The 22,820-nt window shown below is 38.8% G+C and overlaps 1 protein-coding gene across 3 annotated transcripts in view; it reads right to left on the reverse strand.

The window, feature by feature from the left end:
- Nucleotides 1-22,820, reverse strand: part of LOC104063581 (contactin-4) — a 334,408-nt gene that overhangs the window by 226,063 nt on the left and 85,525 nt on the right. The window lies entirely within an intron of this gene.

The following is a 22,820-nucleotide window of genomic DNA, read 5'->3' on the forward strand; positions in this document are numbered from 1 at the left end:
TATACCTATAACATCTCTAGAGATCACGTTTGATGCTATGATAGTCAAAAAACATACTTAAGTAATAATTAAACACACACCTCACCCCTCCTCCATTAACTATTTCATAGACGGAACAACTACAGCCCTTGGTCATTTAGTTTTACATTTGCAAGTTCCATTGTGGCGGAACTCTCCAGTATCCTGCTTGGTACAATCTGTTGCCTATGCTTTTAATCATCTCTCTTATTCATACTTGTTCTCTTTATTTTAATAATTATAATGTGTAAGTTTGCTATTTTAACTTGCTATTTGTAGAACGCATCAGGCAACAAATTGTAATGTTAGACAGTTTTAGCAAAAGAAAGGGGTACTCCAGCTCTGAAATGAGCAGTTAATTTGATTAGCCTTCCCCTTTGCCAGCTAGCTTCCCGTTAGCCCTAGATGTCACTTGCAAAGCTTAATTTTTAAGCCAAATGCAGCACACCATCTATTGCCAAGCAGACTTCCAAATTCATATTTAAACCAAACAGGTCCCAGAGGCTCCTTTCAGATACTTCTGGGCTTCCCAGAAGACTCATGAAAGTTGATTAAACTAAAAATTGCATTTCATTTTCCTGGGGTTTTTTTTGCATTTAAATGGAAAAACTTGCAGCTGGATAATAGCCATATATTTTGATGTACTTCCATTCCCGGCAATAAGCACTTCATTTTTACTGAGCTTCTCTTTCTACTTAAGAGCGAGTTCAGGGCAATACCCAAGATCTGGTCTTGCATCATTCTTTTCAGCAAGCTGTGGCCAGCAGTTCCCAGGGACAACCAAGACCAAATTTGAAGCATCTGTAAGAAAGCTTTTAGGGCACATCCATCAAAGATGCCATCACTGAAATCACGGCCTAGATAGGCTAAATAAAAATATTACACATGGCAGCACGTATGCCTGTGAAAAGCACCCCTGAACCCACAGCCCCAGCAGCTTCCAACCCACGAGAGAGACAACACTGTAGTGATTTTGCTTTGGTAGACACCAGGTCAGCTCTGCTAATGTAAGTTTGAGTATGGCTATCAGGTGTGTGAAGTCTTCCTCACCTGTGAGGTAGCCACAATCTTAAGAGTTGGGCCAATGACATACATTTGGAAGGCTGTAGGTCACATTAGCATTTTCCACCCCCTTACAGTATTCAAGGAGATTAATTTGGAGAATGATAAGGCAGGTTTGTCTCCTGGCACCTATGTGTGCCAGGCCGCGGAACTGCCACACAACGGCAGCAGCTCTAAGCCATGGACAGCACAGACCTCACCATTTGCCGGCTCTCCTCTTCTCCATGGCATTACAGCCCAGCAGCTGTCATGGACGCAAGAGGTGCCTGAACATATCTTAAATTCAAAGTGCTGAGGAAAAAAAATTGCACCCCTGAAACCGATGGAGAAAAAGCCATCCAAATTTGTTTTCATCGGTTTCAAAGCCTATAAACTTTAGTGTTATTTATTGGCAGATTGGTCTGCTGTGAGCTAACGTTTTGCAAAAGGATTGCTGGCACACACTTTGGTACGCTTTCACAGGATGCTCCCACAGAGCCACACAAAGCCCCAAGTAGGCTTTCACCACATTTTAACAACCTTTCTGAACAACCTTTCGGCGCATTTCTGGCCAGTTTTGCCACACCATTTTTTGTGTGCACTAAAGCTTCCAGGATTAAGAAGTACGTCTTTAATCTCCCTCCTATTTTTCTCCTTCCTCCAACAAGGGACTTTTCCAATTTCTTGCATGAGAGATTCCAGTTCTGCTGAGTGCCCACGGACGGTGCCTGCCTGCACCGGCTGTCCCAGGGCAGCAGCAGAGCAGGTTCGGGGGCGACTGGGACTGCTGCTGACAAAGCCCAAACGAGCTGAACCACTGCAACGCCAGCCAGGCACCTGCCTCGCTGCGAGCACCAACTCCTCGCCATCTCCCTGTGCTCTCTTGTTTCATTTTGCATACCTCTACGCTAGTCTAGCCAAAATGGATTTAATGAATATAGTTTAAATTCATCACAAAAATAATTCTTAATGGTCTTTGTAACATTAACTGGGGTAATGTGCTGCATACAAGTGCAGCTCTCCTGAAGGACTGTGTAATTAATGCACTCCCTCTCTCAACTGGTCAGAGATGAACAAAGTGCTGTGATTATTTTCACACATTAAGCGTCATCAGAGCATGATAGTGCAAGTTAATAATGAAGGAAAACCTATTTCCTATACCAAATTAAGCAAACTTTGCTGCCTTTCCTCCTTTGCTTCCTCAATTAACATGTTACCCACAGCACAGAGATGAACGGCATCCACACGTGGCCACAAGCCAGGGGTTACCCTTGGATCCCCACAAGTGGTGCAATTCCCACTGCAATCCCTGGTCTAGATTTTCCTGCAAGTTTTAATAGCTCTAAAAATACACTAATGATTCCAAATAGGAAATGGCTATGGAAAAACTATAGTAGATCAGCTCCCCATGCGAGATCTGTCCTCATGAATGCTTCCTCAGACCAAGTCATTAAATCTGCTGACAGATGAGCGTATTTAACTCATCTAAAAATTCTAAGAGACTGTTATTAATAATTTCCCATAGGACGTTTGTGGTTTGCAAATATACTGTACCCAAAATTGAGGTAAAATCTACAAAAGAAGTAAGAACGTTGAAGACCACAAACTTTATTTTGCAGTACAACCTACCAAATTCTTCACTTTAACCATTAAAAATGAGCTGTGGTAGGAACCAACATATTTCATTTGAATTTGTGTAGACCAATTGCTTACCTGCAACCAGTGTTACACACAGTCTTTGGTGCTAACAAACTGTTCTCTACTAACCCTGCCTGGACCGTCTGCATCAACAGAGGGAAGCAGAACTGCTTCTGTAAATCAGATACAAATGACATCAACTGGATTATTTCAGAGTCCTGTGAAATAATCTCAGGTAAAATTCACATTAGAATGTCATTAAGATTTCTCCCTGAAATATTGCTTTACATAAATTTTGTAGTATAATGGTTATTAAAAACCTCAATACAAAAAGAGACCTAATCAGTTTAATACCCTCCCACAATTTGTTTATAAGTTACACAGTATTTTAAAAAATAGATTATGATCTATTGCAAAGGAAGGCTCCTTGTATTAATAACTTATATTTAAATATAGAGAATAGTATTGCTAAAATACTAAAAACGTTACAATGAAATTTCAGAATTAGAAAAGAAAGTGTTGAAGTATTTAGTTTTCCATTACATGCACTTAAATTTTGCAAGATGGGATTCAATTAATCAGCTACTGCATTCAACTTCGAAACTGCCAGAGGCAGATTATATCCAAGAAGGACAAAGTTTTGAAAAGAACACTTAGGACTATACCAAACACAAACTCATTGAAGACAAGAAACAAAACCATGCCATTTTTGTTTTTTGCCAAGACCAGTTGAATCAGAGAATACCATGAGAATCCCCTAGTAGTGCCGTGGTATGGCTTCAAGAAAATGAACACCAGACTTCTGTCTTACCTCAGTATTAAACTAGAAAGCTGCATTATTTAGGAAGGAAAATTTTACTTACAATACCAGATAGCTTTGTATTTGGCAAATGCTACCTTTCATCCATTTTAGCTTAATTTCAAGCCTCTATAGATTTCTTCTTTTCTTCTAACCAAGACGAGCAGCTAAAGTCTTTCCCTTTCAAGCACGTTCTTTGAGCTGCTGATCTCCCTTGCAGTGATGCTTCACAAATGGAACAGCTTCAACATCTCCACTGGTCCAAACCCCTGAGAAATCCATGTGTATTCATTTCTTTGAAATTATTTCAGAGGCAAAAAAAATAAAAAGCGCTTCCTTACTTTGTGTTATATTTCAGAAAGTTTAAATGATCTAATATCCTATTCCTTTTCAATGTACCACAAAGTGCTAAATGGTAAGAATTACATTACTGCCACTGCTTAGATCCTGACTGATAAGGTGAGCCTTTTACATTTATACTGACTTCTGAAAAAGCTGTTGCTATACTGGTCTAATAATTAATAATTCATGGAGCCAAATTACAGCTCTAGGAGGATACAGCCATTTTTACTAGTTCTTTCATACTCCTCTGATTTATGTATGACTAAGTAGGAGACTGAGCAAGGGAAAAAAAATTAAAACTTAACACTTCAGGTTTAAAATTAAATTGCTATTCCGTACTCAGAAAGGATGGATGGAGCAGGATATAACAATGCTTCTTTTGAGACAAGCACATGTACAAAATTTCTGAACATACATTAATTTTATTATGTAAAAATATCTTTTGCAGCTACTTAAATTGCAGATATTTAAAACTCGAAATATTAATCAATAATGGGACTTTTACTGTCCTGGAAGTACAACACAACATATTAATATTTGTAACATCTTCACAATAGTACATCTTTTCTCTTGTCTCTGATGAATGCACTAATTTTTCTGCCCCTTCTATCAATTCTCTTGTTGTTAAAGATATCATTTTGTTGACCCATGTACAGAACAATATCCACCTAGAGACAAGATCAGTAAAGGAATCTGTTTTGTTATTTCTTTCAGAAGAAAGATGATTCATTAACTGATTTCTCTCTATATCTACCAAGCATACCTTCACTGGCATTTTCAAAAGTGCCCGAAGGTGTTCGACAGGATAAGGACACAAACCATGATAAAAGCAAATGCAAAACGAAACAAAGAGTCATCTAGAGATGCAGGCATATACTGGGCCTTCCAGAAGTTCAGTCTAACGCGGCTTTTTATTGACTTTTTGTTTCCAGCATTTCATCCTGAGACACCAGCACTGAGTAAATGCTGTCTTGGTCCTTGGGAGAACGAGGCGACCTGTTTCAGTAGATGCACCAGATTCATACTGAAAACACCTAAAGCAGCATCTACTTAGAACAGTTGCGCTGATTGAGGTCAAATCAGCATTTCAGCATGGCAGAACAGGAAATTTTGAAGGGTTTTTTGTTTGTTGGTTTTTTTTTTTTTTAGCCTTGTATTATTATTAACAATTAAAAGATTAATTACTGTCATTTAACAGTCTCAGACACTATTACACAGCTACTACAGACTCTAGCACCACACAGAACTCTTAGAGAGATGGTCCTGAAGGGTAGTATACCCTCTTCTGCTCTCTAGTTCACTGTTTTATCCCCTCCAGCACACTAGGGCTCTAGTTATTTGCTGTTTTATCTCAGATGCAGATACACAACACAGCTGCCTTCTTCATTATGGCCAAACTACTGAAAGCCTGCAAGAAACACCCGTTTTTAAAAAAGAGTTTAAGGCCAGATAATAGCCATTAAATTACCAATAAGCACATATTTTAGAGCTGAAAACAACTTTTCCTGGAACTTTCCTTGTATACGGGATTCAATTAAAGTCTGACATTTGGCAGCGTTATGAGAAAAATAATTTCTAAAAGATGTCTCATTGCTCATATTCATATGGACTGCTGAATTACTGGTTATTCATTCAGCCTTCAGTTTGCATAGCGCAAATAATCTCAGAAAACCTAATTAATGCAGCTAGACTGTTTATGATCTTTTTAAAGAAGAAAATAAAAAAATGGTGCTAAGAAGAAATTTCTTGTTTTGGTTTTGGGGAAAATGAATAAGGGTAAAATTTTCATAACTGTTCAAATAATTAGGTCTTAAAGTGAAGTTTAGTTTCCTAAGAGCCTAAGTTACTTTGAAAATTCTGAACTCCATGCTAATCTAGCACTTTTACATTACCACTATCTATTTATATCTTTCTTATTTTGAGCTCAAGTATTTAGTGATTTGAAGTCATTTAAACAGAGAAAACAGAATTTTGGAGCTGCTCAGACTGCATGGAACTATTCTCATCTAGAAGTATACTTCAACTCGAACAGCAGCAAAAGAAGCCTAAAGGTATTGAAACAGATTGTTCTGCTGGAAAGAAAAAACACATCCAAACTGCGCCAAAACAAATCCTTCACCAACATTTTGGAAAACTGCAAGAATCTACCAGAGACAATTGCTGCATGTGTTAAATCTAATGTTAATTTACTCGATTTTACACTGAAGATGAGAAGATTAGTTTAAGTATCGATGTGAGGCTCAATAATTACTGCTGCTAGACTGGTTAATATTTTTACATTTGTCCTAGACAAAACTTCTCCCTCCCCAGCAGATGATAAAATATGGTTGTCCATAGAGATTGTAGAGTCCTCAGGGATGCTCAACAATCAAATGGAAAAGTCTCTGAGCAACGTGACCTAACTGGACCTTCTTGGCAAAGGAGGCTGGAGAAGACTCCCTCCAGGTTCCCTCCAACCCACATTATTCTATGACTTTAAGAGGAAAGTAGACATAAAAACTCCCTAAGTATCACAGGTTGGAACTGGTAACGAGCAGAAGAAAAAGCAGATGTACACAAGCACGTTTCTGTATTAAAAACCCCACAAGACAGAGTTATTGTAAGCAGTTCTCTGAAAGAACAAGTTACTATATCTTTTGTTTTGATATAAGATAATTTGATTTGTTACTAAAAGATACATACAAATTAAAATTGTTTGTTGATACTAACAAGAGCCAATGACATTCAACACATGGAAATATTTACCTCACTGGGGCAATTTCCTAACTTGAACCAAACTTTTAAATTAAATCCTGACATGGTATTTGGCCAATAATGAGCGATCCAATCATGCTGGAGAGTGACTAGAGAGGTGGTGGGTTAGTGTTCATTTACCACAATTCAGTTTTAAAATCAGTTCAGTTTACATTAATTCCTGTGGAATTTGAAACCTTGCTTTCATCTCCTGGAAAAGTTCAAAGTGCAATATAATTGGAGAGCCATTGTGGCCAACAGGCCAAAACGGGAGGAGATGCTTCAGAGAGGCAGTACATTTTTTTAAAACAGAAACATCACAGAAAAACCTCTTATGAAAAATAGTGAGCTTACACTCTAAAGAATTGAATTCAAGGTGAATTTAGATACAGAATTTTATCAAAGACTATTTCTTTTCACTAAAAATTTTGGTGGTTTTTTTTTTTTCCCTACAGACTACATAGCATCCACTCAATGTGAGCTGTATCTAGCATGTGCAGAGGGCAGCCTCACTTCTCAGTTCACACGTACCAATAATTAGCTTTGCAACTGTACTTAGCTCCACTTACTGTGATGAAAGATGCAGATGTCTGTTTTAAGAGGCTCTGATAAGCATTCAATTTAATCAGCCTGTACAAATACCCTGCAAGTTGTGCTGTGCAAAATTTCTTAACCCACTATTCACATCAAAGTACACACTCCCAGCATTCAGACTTCTAAAGCTGAGGTTTCTAGGCCAGACAGAAGATCTGAGTGTACGCCCCAAACGTTTCAATAGCTAAGACTACCCTTTTCCAAAGCCGTTCAGGGCCGCAGTGAGCTTCCAAGAAGCGCTCAAGCAGCCCAGCAATTGCTGACTGTATCCTATCTTGTGCCGATAGACCTCTGAATAGCTCTGTTTTGATCTATCTGTATACCTAAATATATCCCCAAAGTGAAATGAGTTAGCATGAAAAAGTATATCCTAAATATACATATACAACATACATAAGCTAGTCACCTAAAGTAAGCTAGTTAGCTTAAAGGTATTGCCATCAGTTATACCACCATTACAACTGTAGCTTATAATTCTATTAAAAACTTCTGGAAATAGAGCTCTGTGGCTTTTGGAAACATTGTGAGAAATTTCTGATTATTTTAATAAGAATTGACTACTTCAGCTTCCTTACGTTATTGAAAATCCTACACTAACAACAGAACGGTCTTTCATATTGGCTAAATAAACCAGCACAGTAAACAAGGCGGTAACATTCATTTTCAGTTAGAAGGTGAAAGCAAAGTCAAAGCGGAGAACACAGAAAATCACAGACTTACATTTTAAAACATTGCTAGAATTTGTAAGACAAAGTAAACATGATTTTTGTCTTTTCCCTCAGTTTTAAACTGCTGCTGTAGCTTTCTAGCTATGAAATCACCGTGTAGAAAGCACTGGGAAAAACACAAGGAAACCCATACGGCCCATTAACCTCTACACATACGAAGTTTATACAAGGGCACAACAGGAATAAATTGCCACCAGCTCTGGTATCCTTATACCCACACACGTACTCATAACACTGGGAAAATAATTTTCCACCACAAAGCTGAAGGACTGTGCCCATACAGGATGAGGCGATCACACCTAAGGATGCAGGAAATCAAGTGTGTGGTCTTGTAACTAAATACATTTTAAATCAGTCTAAAATTGGTCCAGAGTAGTTCATTGTGTTGGAAACACTAAAAGATGTTCAGAGTATATAACTGCTCATTCACAATTTTCCTGCAATGCACAAGTTAAATTTGTAAGAAAAAGAATAAATGAAGGAAATCAAGCTCAAATAAAATTTACTGTTTCAGACTACGGATGTCGAAGAAGCATGCCTGCTAAAGCTATAGGGTAGGTTAGAGGTACAGCTGCAGTGTTGTACTTTTTCTTCCTAAACTCAGAGATTTTTGCAAGGGTAAGGATCATGTAAAAACACTAACTTCCAATCTCTTCTTTGATACAAGTCTAAAAAGTAGCCTACAGTAACTTCTCCGGTATTAACTCTAAAACTCTAGGTACAGCTGTCCATCAGCTGACCCTAATATTACTAAGGGAGCATTAGGCAGACTGGCAAAAAGCCACATCCAGCTTGAAACCTGTACTGAAGATTTCCTCTGTCAGATGAATTTTTAATCTATTTATAATCTACAATGTTTCCACTAAACAGCAGTCCATGTCTTACCTTGTATCGTTTTCCACATAAATGCCACGCCACAGAGCTAAAAACCTATGTCCAAATAGAAAAGTGGATTTTTATTTATTTATCTTTTAAAGCATAATGTTTTAGATACTGACCTTATTATAATTTCATTTACCGTCATTATTACCAAAACAACTCAAAAATAATTCCCGTCATCTTTCCCACTGCAGTGTTTTGGAAGCCAAGGAGCCTGCTACAAGAAAGCAATTCTTTCCTTATTGCCAATCTTTTGATTAGAAAACTAAAATATTGACAAAAACTATTACATCTCTTCTGACACTTCTTTCCAGGAGTAGCAGTCTTCAACCTACATTCTTGTGAAATTTGTTTAGGTAATTAGCATCGTCTTTTGTAAATTCTTCAGACAAAGAATTTATCTGAACCTAAATAAGAACCTCCTTTTCCTTTCCTGAACAATTAAAGGCATGTTCTGATCTGCTCCCCAGATTTCGCCCTTCACTGCAAGAAATAGGGAAACTGGGATGTCAGGTAGGGAGATTTCAGGTTATATGGCATGGCAAGAGTCTATTTGAAACGGGAGAAAAGCTTTTTAGCTGTGGGTAGGAGGGGGGAAAAGGTGTATTGGATGCAAATGCAAGCGATTACAGCTATTCCCACTTACATAACTCACTAACAATCCTCTAGGACAGCAGACAGAGAAATTAGGTTTCCTTGCACACAGCATCATGTCTGCCTGTATAGACCAGAAGCAAATTAACAACAAACAAGTTAGCAACTACAAAGAGCCTTTCAACAGTTATTTCACTCTTGTACTACAATCTACCCAGTACTTATTTTCTTTCAGAAGATACAGAAACTAACAAAGAGAATACGTGCTGAGGTTTCATTATGATTATTTATGACCTATTTTATGTATCTGATTATGCACCATTCAGAGTAGTCAGATTTAAGCCAAGCTTCTTAATGCTGCAGGCTCATTCGGCAAAGAGGTACGGTTTTAGCTCTCGTCTCTCTGAGCCACACATGACGGTAGCTGGCTTCTAAAATTGAACTTTGAGATATTGGCAGCACTGACAAACCTCACCCAAGACCAGAGACCGCCTGTCCACTGCACTGCTCGGACCATGGCAGACAGTCCTTGGTCTAGAGCTTAGGACATAAATAAAATGAGAAATAAGTCCTGCTGTGGCAGAGCCTTCACAAAATGTGTACTAGAGGTTAAAAAAAGGGGTCTTGTAGTATTGATGTACTTACTATTCACTCATTAGATAAAGGTTTCATCTCAAAACACCAGTTTCTCACCTGAAAAGATGTTTTTATTGACAATTCACATACATGCTACGCTAGGGCAATGCTAACCCCACTTTCCAACAAAACCATCAAAAAGTCAGCATGTACAGGAAGGACACCAGCCTGACCTTTCCCAGACACCACCCGGCTAAGGAGGAAAGCTGTGTGGTGAAGGCCACCGCAGCGCATGGGCTAAACCGAGGCAGAGCATGGCTGGGACGAGCAGGCACTGCTCGGCATCCCATTAACATCCTCTGCATTATGGCACAACCTGGTATTCATATCCCCAGTGCTCAGACAGAGAGGTACTCAGTGCATTTGGTGCCTATCAGATAGCAGAGCTATCAAGGGGAAATCTTTATCTGCTTCCTGTAACACCACTGGATAGAGCTTATTGGGAATTCAAGCCTTACGGTAGTACATCTGCTATTTTGGTTACTTCCGTGACGCACCAGCCCTCTATCTGCATCTCACACGGATGAAACGCAGAAGGGAGGCCACAGCTATGTAGGACAACGGCACAGCGAGACATCTCACCATGCTGAAAACAGCAAGCCTGAAGAAATAGCAGTCCTGGCAACAACACTGTACGCAGCTTCCTTCCAACAGGGATAAGATATCAGAGGGTTGGGCATTGTTAATGGTAAATACTTGAAATACTTACGTCTGAGACAACATGATGCTGTACATTTCCATTCACACCTGCAATAATTATGCCTGACTAATACAGTAATTATTTTTTATCATGCTGCTAAAGCATTACATTTTACCATGCATGTTTAAGCTGAACATCTTCACTTTTCTCATAGTTGACGACATTACATGCTTCTAGGGGGAAAAAACCCTCTGTCTCTATACTGCTCTGGCTCACAAAATTCCAAACCAGTCCTGTACATCCTTCTAGTCTTCTGGAGCACTGGAATGGACTCCCCAGGGAAGTAGTCATAGTGCCAAGCCTGAAAATATTCAAGGAGCATTTGGACAAATCACTCAAGGCATGCGGTGTAAATTTTGGGGTTATTGTAAGCAGGGACAGGAGTTGCACTCAACCTTTATAGGTCCCTTCCAACTCAGGTCATTGTGTGTGTGATTCTAGACTTAGATGCCAATAAAGAACAGAGGAAAGGACACAGCCCTACAGATATCTACATACCTCTTTGATATCTTCCTTTTTGTATGTCACATTCTCATTACATTTAGATATGCTGTCTAAAAGATATTGAATGATGGCTTATCACCAACACAGTTAATCAGATGTTTTGGGATCAACGTCGCATGACTCACAAACAGGCTAGCAGAGAAGACTGGCAACGTACTGCAAAAGGAAATTTCTGTCTATGTACGACAAACTGCTCCTCTTCAACAGATCTACAAGCTAGATGAACATCTGGAGCAAACCCAAAGTATTAAATATGTCCAAGAAACTCAGTTACTGGAAAGAGGTGGGTTTTTTTCTTTACAATGTGTCATCTAATTTTACGATTTTACAAATATCAGATAAAATTTCTGCAGTTTCACATTAGGAATGCAGTGTTAAAAACTACTAGAGAAAGAAAAATCAAGTAAAGAGAAAGTCATGCTGCCAGGAGTATAAATTTTGATTCACTGAGATGTTTCTCTGCTTGGAAGGGCCAGATATTGTCCCTGGAGCTTTCGGTTCACTCCTCAACAGGAATGCTCTGGACATGGCTCTAGGCTTTCAGATAACAAGATGACCATTAAAAAGTAAGCAGTTAGTGGAACAATACTGATTATACCCTCTCTGTCCCTCCCCTCAATTTAACATCTTTTAAAGATGATAAAGTTCAGGACAATAAGGACTCTAAGGTCTAAACTTCCCTCAGCTATGCAAAGTTTGGGGCAGCGTGCTTCTCTGAAGGAGACACCAAGGGCAACATGCAGAACTACTCCAATATGAAAAGAAACTAAGAGGAAAAACTGATTTACTTCTCACTTTTATATTTTTATGGAGACACACAAATAGATTTCAATTTTTATAGCCTTTAAGGGCAACACATCATGAAATTCAGTCTTTCAAAGTGAATTTAAATGCATCCTTAAATTACAGAAAAAAAGGCTTTTGTTCCCATATGATGGCAATCAAAGAGAGATGCACTAAATAATGTGACTATTATAAGCCTAGGTAATTTTATTTCCAATAAAAAAGAATTCTTCTTATGCAAAAACATTGATTAATTATTTTGCATCAGGAAGAATGGATCTTTTTCTAATTGTAGCAAAAAATTCATTATTGATTAAAATGTCATTCTAAGTAAGACATTGTGGAACCAAAAAATCATTTCTGCTCTTTCCAAATTAAGCATACAAAACTAAAATTTAAACTGTAAGTAAAATGCCATATATTGCATTGGAATGAATTTCCAATAATAGCAACTAATTCATACTGGTACAAACAAACTTCGTCTTAATTAGATTGACCTTTAAAAAGCTTCTCAGGCATTTGAGAAATGTAAATACTTAAAGTATGATTCATTCACATCCCTGTTTGCTCAGAGAACTCTGAAAGCCTTGCAAGACAGTAGTAGGGCCAGTCCCATCCATCCTGCAACTCTGCTGGGGTTGCCTCAGCCAGGCTTGGGACGAGTGTGGTCCCTTCTGACTGCACGATGGCCTGGGGCTGATTTGGACTTTGCGTGCACGACAGCACATCAGAAACACAGTAGGAGCTATACCAAGTTGTTACTTGCAAGATGAGCAAATGTGGGGTTGAAGATGAAGTGGCATCGCTGCAGTAGAAGTACTGTTCACGTTGTTGGCCACTGACCATGGAATTAAGAAGAAATCTTAAATTAAAAAGAAACGTCAAGAAGATTTCTAGTATTTAGCATGAGTATTTAGCATGACTACAGCATGTCTCCCCCGTGCAGACAGTCCATATAGATTATTCCCCATAGTTTGGGTGCTGACTTCCGAAAAGTCCCGTATGGAAGTCACGCATGTCCGCAAGGTAACTTGCAGATTCTGTCTCAGAGCAATTTTCTTTCCTGATGCTGAGCTTATGCTTGCTAGACTGAGGAAGGGAATTTGATATAAGGGAATTTATTTTGCTGGTTTATGATGCTGTTTCACAGTACGTGGACCTCACACATCTGAGGATAACAGAGCTCATGTTTCAATGCTCAGACATGTCATCTCTCTCCACTGCTTTTTCCAAGTGACCACTGCACAAACCTTTCGACCAGCATAATAATAAATAATAGATGATCTTGCTCAGCAGGCGACTGCACAGAAGGGCTGTAGAACTTAGAATAAAACCAACAAATACAGAAAAACCCCAGACTGCCTGAAAATGGAGAACACTTAGCAAGGTCTAGGAAGACTAGAGTCAGATCCTTAAAAATACTACTTGTGCACACAAATACACTGTTATAAAACCAAAACAATCCTGCCCAGGCTGCTTATTATGTGTAGGTATGTGTAAGCTTTCCTTCAAAGGCAATCCGCATCCTCAGGATTCAGCCATGCCAGCAGAGTTTACCAGCAGTGAAAGCATCGCTGCATCAGCTGCTACAACTTGCTTTTACCTATGGCCATGGAAATCCTATTCTGCCTCATCACTGCCTGTGCTTCTCGTTGTTCGTTTGAAACTGTCAATTTAAAACATTTCTCTTATGAACTTTAGCTCTAACTAGACTACAGAGACTATGAGTGTTCCTGGCAATAAAGGAAGATTAAGGCTGGGAAGGACAAGCAAGTATCATAAAAATAACAGTGTATAATTGGGTGGCCTACCATAACTGGTGAAGAGAAATGGGCAGGTGAAGCAATTGAGAACCAGGAGAAATGACCTTAAAAGTTCTGTCTGGGGACAGACTGCCGATGGTCTCATCAGCATTCAGCTCCACTGCCACAGTCTGGAGGAGGAAACATAATGCAGAAAATGGAAAGGAGGGAGATAGAAAAGCAGTGGGGAGAAAAACATCTTTCTTAATTCAGCCAGGGAGGAGATGGAAGCCAGCCGTTTGCAGACTTTTTTCCTTTCTTTTTTTTCTTTCTTTTTTTGTTTTTATGAATTCTCTGGTCTGTGACCCATCCACTAATATGTTTTCAGTATCACATATAATCTTTAAGACGACAGATTAGTGACTTACAAAGGAAACAGTTGGTAGAAAGTTACTGTCAAATGTTTTACTGCATATTCCTGTTGTTTCACATAAACCTAAGAGGGACTTTGGGTGGGATTTTCAACAATGCTCAGCAGATTTAGGTTCTCAGTGATTTTCAGCAAGAGCCAGACACCAATCTGCTTTTACATCTTTAAAAACCTGCTTTTACTTGTAAGCTTTACAAGACAGATTGTGATTTCCTTGGTGTTTATATAGTTCCTTTGGCATTTGGGTGTTAGGGCAGCATAAAGAGATATGGAAAATTGGCTATTTTCTGTCAGCTGTCTTTTCCATCAAGTTTCCACAGCTTTTTATAATGAGAAGATTTTTGGGAAAAAAGGACAATTTTGTAAATGCACACATGCAATTTTCATACATGTTTACAGTTATCAGTGAGAAACTAAAAGCCTCTAGACTTATGTTTTCTTCAGGATTTCCATTTTTCCAACCTCAGTACCTTTGCCTTACTATTTTCCATGAAAAGCAGTCTTTCTAAATTTTACTTCTAAACTTTTCCAGCAGGAGAGAAAAAACGTTTAACAAAACAAGAAAATCCCACTCAGCTAACAGTCCCTACAAACAGGGTGGGGTGGATGCTCTACATTTGTGGGCTACATAAAAGCAGCTCTTTGGCCGTGAGTCAAAGGCCCCATGGTCACCATTCCAGGTCTCTCTGACACCCTAGAGCACCCGAGGCAGGAGCATCCCAGTACAAGAGCCCAGGAAATGGTATGAACAAGTTTCCTTGTCCTTCTGGGACAACTTAGCAAACTGAACACATATTGATGAGAGACAGTTGTAGGGAAGAGTGGCACTTGTAGCATACACTGATGCTGCACAGACACAGTAGCTTACATTACCCAGCAGAGACTCAAGTGCGATCAACGCCTTCCAAGGTAGCACCTGCCCAGCAGCCACAGAGATTCAGTGCTTAACTTCCATTACTTCATAATTAGACAACAGTATGACTAAAGATACATGATGAGAACCTCCTCATAATTTCAGTGTCTTATTGTACAAGAGGTAAAACACTGGCAGTAGTGATTGACTTCAAATCTGGCATGAGTTTTTATTAAAACCTTCAGGTAAGAAATGGTGCAGAGACCCTGAACACACAGAGTTATTCACACATACAGTTTTTCCCCCAAACACTGTTGCTTCAATGAAAAAAAAAAATAATAATTTTCAGCAGAGAAAAGCACTCTCTTAAGAAAATGCTGTTCCTAGATGAAAAAGCCACAATCAAATATTCTCACCAGGCAGGTTCCCTTCTACTCTGTTCAGGGTCAAACAAGAAGACAAGCTGTAGGAGGCAAACCCCTATCTGCATTGCCATATGTCACCTTATCATACTTATCCTCAGACCAGTTAGCTCTTTCAAATGTCATTAAAACTGACTATATTGAAAAATGCCTTAAGATCGCAGCATCTGTGGTGCTCCTGACCCATGGTATTTAGGTCTATAAGAATTTTCACCAGTATGCTATAAAAGAGCAGGCACACACTCCATTCGTAGATATACAAGACTTGGTTCTGTGAGGTGATGACAGCCCTCAGCTCTCATCAGCCTTAAAGTGATGATGATGCTTAGCAACTCATAAGATCTGCCCTGAACTAAATTAAAAAAAAAAAGAGAATTACACATTTAGCTCCAGTTGCTGCACGAGTCTCCCACACACTGACCTTCTCAATGCAGCTAACAGAAACGTAAGACTTGCATTATTACCACTGTACTCTTTTCATGTTAATAAACAACAATTAAGTGAAGCATTAACTCACAGCACAGAGTCTATTATTGCGTTTATTTTTTCATAAGGCTTTTAAACACATGTATGGGCTGAACACTATGTAAAACAAAGAAAAACTGCTGGGCTACTTCCCCATTGGGAAGTTGCACGAAGTCACTTAAAACTACCCATCCCTGCTCTATGTGACACAGCCACCACGGTGGGCACTTCAGGTCACAGGTCCCATACTCCAAGACTCCCATACACCAGAAGCCCTGCATTTTCATTGCAAGTCCAAACCTCATTCTGACTTTTTTTTTCTTCCACCCACAGCACGCTGTTTTTCCCGGAAATTTGGCCAAGATTTAAGAGGTATGAGATCTCAGGGGCTTTAGAAAAGGCAAGGAAATTCATGTGATTATTCTTATATTGATTCATTGATTCTTTGGTGCTCATTTTCACATAGGGTTTATTTCAAAAAGGACTAATCACAAATAGACTAGCTCTGGCACTGTTAAAACACGCACTAGCACTTGGAGTTTTCAACAAGCCTTATTTTGCAAATAGGAACCAATAAACACCAAGAAATGCTGGTTTTGGCGAAAGAATTGCTATATATTTTATTCACTCGTAGATACTATCAACTCCTGTTAATACATGATGGTGAAGTTTGCCACCAATTGTATGGCATTAGGCTACTGCGAATGTCATCCTACAATTTCATGGCACTCTAACAGCAGAGTTTACCATCAAGACTGATGTTCAGCTTGGATAACTAAGGAAATACTCTTAACACTGGCACAAAACCCACCAGCAAAAGAGGACAACAAAAAGCAGAGACATTGGAAAGCTTACGGTTCATTTTAAGCATGCTGTCTGTTGCTCCACATTACCAACAATGCCTCTTGTAGGAGAAAAAACATTCAGAGTGAGACACAGATATTAAGTTTATGTCAGAGAGTTGTTCTCAGGATTTTCAGGGATACCGACAGGCTCAGCTGGATGGCACAAGCTGTAGCCCATCTCCTTCAGCTACCGCTCTCCCTCACTGCAATGACATCCATATACACACAGATAGCTGCTGTCTCGGAGTTATTACCAACAGATTTAGGAAACGAGTGGCTAACAAAACAGGAAACAAGATGGAGAGCTAAATTCCCAGGAAATTTGGTCATCTGCATTGGAATTTAGATTAAATTAATCCATCAAAAATCCAGCACAATACAGAACACTACAGGCCATTCAGGGATTGTTTCCCAACCACAAAAAAACTACAACACAGCATACAGCGTCTGGGTCTCGACCCTTAGCTTAAGCAGCTATGATTTCAGTTCACCTATTATCAAAATGAACATAATACTTTCTTACAAAGCATTTGTACCTGCCAACTCCAATGAAGCACTGTTTTCATTGTGCTATAGACTGCTGGATATGCTTGTACCAAATTATATGACAGTTTACCTCTGTTTAGTAACAAACCCACTGCTGACAAGAATATGTTTGGGTTAACATGGAATAAAAAAAAAAGATTCCTCCTGTGCCCCAGTTTATGCAGCCTAATTTAACACAAGTGTAGGCATACATCCACAACGGACCTATCACAAAGCATGAAGTAATTCTCAAGAACTAGAAAAAACATACAATCCTTGGGTAGCTTGTTACACATCTCTCTTTACATTCTTCATAACAAAAGAATAAATAACATTGTGTTCAGTAATGTTAGATTTAAGAGATCTGAACAAAATTACAAAGAAGGCACACCATACACACGTCCTCAGTTCCCCAGCAAGCCTAGTTCTCATACACCTCACAGAAATTTGACTAGAAGAGTTGTGATTTCATTTACTGGAAAGGAAGAGTTGCACTAAGAAAAGTCTTTTTGCTTCTCTTGCAACTTACACAACACAATGCTGCGTACACCTGCTTTGTCCTACACATTGGAGATGTGTACATCTCAATTATTTGTTTGCTCAAGAGACTTTTCCAAATAGAGTAAAGGCTGGCTGAACATTACCTCTCTAAGGGCCGTGTAACTCATCCAAATAACACATGTGGGCTTTGTACCACGAGATGAATCCACAAGCCATCAACCACGCAAGAGGCATGGAGCGATGTACTTCATTAACCACATATCCTGCTGGATTATTACTACTCCAATAAATAACTATTCTGGCACCTATGGCTCATTAGAAAAATCCCAGATATAGAGAACTGTCCAAGAAGAATAAAGAGTGCCCCTTGTTCTCCTCTGCAGCATGGCACCTCGCTGGCCTTGAGGACGGTCCAGTGATCAGCTTCTCGTACTCCAGATCTTTAAATCTTTGCTCTTCCACCTCCCGCTGTCAGAAATAATTACGCTGCTCTTTTTTGTCAAACAGCCTCTCCCTGAGGTTTCTATCAGCACAACCACAGGGATCTGTTGCTGAATGAATGCAGATGGAAACAATCCAGCTACTTGATTCATGTCCTTCTCCTAGCTCCTCAATAATCCCAGTCCAGCAAACTCTTACATGTGATTTTCTTAAAGCATAGAGTCACATGAGACTACATAGATACTTACCTGATGTCAGAAGGCAAAATTATTTTAAGGTTTTTGCAACACGACAGTTGCGTTTTCTTGACAACCATGACTGCAGCACTATGGAATTGGAGCTGTTTCTTATTTCTACCCATATCATTCGAACGTTTTTACAAGCCATGAATATATAAAAATACTTTGCCTTTCGTGTTCTGGGAAATGTTTTCACCTGTACAGGTGAGGGGTTAAGTAGGTATTTCCAAGAAAGAATTTGCCATTTGTTCTTAAAGAACTCAAAATGCACCATTGTTTTTTGGAAGAGCCTTAAGCTCAGATGGTAGGGGTGAAAACTGCTAAATTTTAAAAGTTACCAGGTTGCAAAGATGAAAAAAAGTCAACTGCTAAAGTTCAAGTATAAAGACATTAATGTCTGGAAGGATGTTTATGATTACTGATTAAGGTTCTTTCCAACCCAAACTATTTTATGACTATGATTCTCTTATCCCCACCACCAATGCATAGTAGATGCTTGACTCCACAGTCAAAAAAGTAAAACTATCACCAGTGACCTTCCTAAATTCAGACAGAAGGGAATAGATTTCATTAGTATTCTTATTAAGACAATAAAGCCTCATTGTAAATTACTGGTTATTACCAAACTAAATGGTACAGAACAGATTGCTTCTGTGTGCTGCATCAGACTACTCTCCTGCTCAACCTCACTCTCCTTCTTGTCAGGACAGCCTGCAACAGATTAAGCAATGCTGGAAAATAATTAATATGTTGTGGTATTACTGAGCTGGAAATCTCCAACACAGGCTGCTTCCAAAAACATGAGGGACATCTGGATCTTCTCACCATCAACCGTGTTACTCACCCTGGCATGTTGAGCAAGCAGAACAAGTCTGCTGTCATTTATTGTCATTAATTGTTCTGATCATGTTCCTATTAGAGAATCTTGAACAGCTCTCAATGAGTAAAGCTGTGAGGTCAGGGGCATTGCTGCTCACTGCTCAGGATGCTCCAAGTCATCTAGGACACGTGGAGTTACAAACCAGAAAAGGAGCCAGCAGACCAGGAAACCATGACATTCCCTAATCACAAAGCTAGAAAAAGTAGAAGCTAGCTCGGTTTTGTGGACCTACAAAGGAAGGAAATATCCACCACAGATTGCAAAGGCAAATGGCAATCTGTTGAGGTGGCTTAATGCAAATTGAAAGCTACAAGAGAGCACCAAAAGCCCAGGGAACAACATCGTTATGTTCCTTATCTTGCTCAATACTTCATCTGGGCTCTGGACCTTCCAGTTTCACCCCATTATATCTTCATTATTGAGTTCAACTCGTCCACTTGATATTCCCAAATCACACTGCACAGCTCTTCAGTGTCAATAACTCTCTGCATGCGTTATGGCAACATACAAGGACAAAGGGGAAAACCATCTCATCTTGTTAAGGATTCCCTGGATTTCCCTTCATCAAATTTAAAAAACAATCAACGTAAGTAATGCCTTACATTCCACACAGACAATGTTAGAAGGGACTATAAATGTTAAAATATTTTTATATGATGGCATTATTTTCCCAGCTGACTTTCCCCTCCAGATATATCTTTTCTTTTACCTCATTCTCAGTACTTTATCACACAATAAATATTAATTTTGAATTTCTGCCGATTGCATGATCTTGGACATCATCAACAAAACCCTTTTTTATGGGAGACATTAATATTCAACATGACAGTCCTGAACTTCCACTTTCAGAAAGGTTTAATAATTTTCTAAAACCTCCTCATTTTGTCACAATGAATTGTATTCAGGATAACTTTTCTACTTGTCTTGGGCAATGTCATTTACCTTGAGCCTTTTCTGGGTAATAAGAATAAGCACTAGTCAAGTCCCTTATTCATTATGTCACTAATTGCAATTTCTTTTCCTGTTATTTATAACAGAAACTGTGCAGAACAGAAATTTGGGAGAGGAGAAAAGTAGTATGAAATCACCTTTCTTCATCTCTTCAGACAGTGTCCGTACTTTAAAAGCAGAAAAGGTGAATTAGGAGCCCATCATTCAAAGTCTTTTCCCATCTTGGGATTACATCCACTCTAGAGATGGCCAGGTACTCCTCCAGGGCATCAGCAAGGGGGAAGAAAATTCCGCTCTGAACATGAAATCAAGTCATTGCCTTTGAAGTATAGCTCCTTTTGCCAGACTAAGCAACACTTCAAACAGAAGCTTCTTTCCCCAGAAATCTGGAGGCAGATAACCCCCACTCCCAGAGAGGGCTCCTCATAGCGGGAGCCCAAAAAATTTAGTAAAGAGTTTCTTACATTAAAATGTCCCATTTAAGCAGGTCATAAGCTTTTGAAGGGAGAAAAGCAGATGGGAACACCCATCATTGAGATGCCTTCCTTCAATGAAGTCAGAAAAAGATTTTATGCTTTGGGGTTTTTTTGGGGAGTTGAATGACTTTGTGGGTAAAAACTAGAAAAAAAAAATTACTTGGAGGAAGGAAACTGGCACATACCAGTATTTTCCTATATTTGCTAAAATTAGCTTAAAAATATGCATTTACCCAGCTGGTCTGAATCTGTAGTACACGATGATACAGTACTGGGATGAGGATCTCCTGCCTTCAAAGAAAGCCAGTGGTGCATCCGACCAGGACAAAGTGTGAGCTATAGCGGGGGAGAGTGAAGATTGTTGGCATGCTGTGCATCATCGAGCTGCTCCTCACCAGTTGCCCCAAAGGGTCATTCTGATGACGATATAATGCTTCACAAGAGACTAAATACAGTTCCTTTTCAAGCCATTTTTTTTCCTAGGCATCTATACCATGTGTTGAACAGTGATAGAATTTACCTCAGCCGCTCTCTATATGACACCATAATTCAAGCATCAAGTCTCTGATGATTCTGTACTGATAAAAATGCTTTGAACCATGGCTCTAAATATTTTGTTCCTTAAAATATTTAATAATCCACTCATTTATTATTCTGTACTGATCAAGAGATTTCAGAGAATCACACAGCAAATTTCTGTAACAAAGTTGTTAGCACTGGGCACAGTTAACTTTCAGCAGTGCTGCTCTGGTGGCTTTGATCTCCTTTTTGTTTCATTGCCATTAGCAATACAGGCTTTTTTCCACACTCTCGTTTTTGCCCTGGTTGAGTATTGATGAGCTTAAGAGAATTACTCACTAGCAGCATCCTACCACCTGCTCTTCTGATCCTTGGCTTCCAGGGCTTTTAATGCATGGTACACATACCTTGGGCTCAGTTATTACAAACACTGATAATCACCTACTTCCTCAAGGCTTGTTTCCATCTTTATTTGAAGACAGCTGTAATTACTAATCTCTATTTAAGGTCTAATTTCTTTTTAGTTAAAGACAACTTTCATCATTATTAATCTTCCATTTATTTCAAAGGAGACTGTAAAGTTAGAGAGTGAGCAATAAATCTTTAGAAAATAGTGACATCTGTGAAAAATATTTAATTGCATTTTTTATACAAAAAGTTTTACTTTGAATTCCAAATAACTATAGATCTTTTCCGATATTAATGTTCAGCAGACTCTTCACTCCTCACCCACAGTTTCTGTACTTGGTGACAAAAAGCCTATATATCCTAGTGCTGAAAGATTTTTCATCTCTCTGCCATTTTATTTCACTTGGATTTTTTTCTTACCCCTTTCCCACGTACTGTTCCGTACTGACAACAACTGCCTCTTTCAGTCTGCAATTTTTGTGTTATCAGAACAGAAACTTTTTGGTTATGTCTTTGGTTTGATCTATATACGGAAAACAGCATTAGACAGCAATTAATCTTCTGAATTTGTAATAAGAGCTCAAATAAAACAGGATTGCTCAAGCCATGTCTAAAGTAGATGTATGAAAATGTATATTTGCATTTGTTTTTTAAACAAAGGTCTGCTTTCACATGGAAAATCATAAAACTCAGTTTAAGGCCAAAGGCCATCCCTTCTGAAAATGGAAAAGCTTTTGTTTCCATAACTTTTAATTAGTTAAATTCTCTAGAGATAGAGCTGACATTTGCTAAGCTGTTTTCTGTCCTCAAATTCTCTTTAATGTTTTAAGAATATCTAGGTCCACCTTGGTGAAACAGGGAAATATCACATTTGCTCTCTTTTTCACACAGAATAATAATCTGTACATTAACTATATTATATAAATCATATATTTGTAGGTTATGGAGACAATTTAATACTTCTAAATGAAAGAATAAACTGACTTCAGGAGAAACTTCTTGTTACGATGCATAACACGCACTCAGTGTGTGCACTGCCGAAAGACCATTTCCCATCCTCAAAATGAATCTTTGGAACAAAAAATATCATATTATGGTCCATATACATAGCAAGACAATTCAATAAACTAAACC

Source organism: Cuculus canorus, chromosome 11, assembly GCF_017976375.1.
Source record: "Cuculus canorus isolate bCucCan1 chromosome 11, bCucCan1.pri, whole genome shotgun sequence".
NCBI lineage: Eukaryota > Metazoa > Chordata > Aves > Cuculiformes > Cuculidae > Cuculus > Cuculus canorus.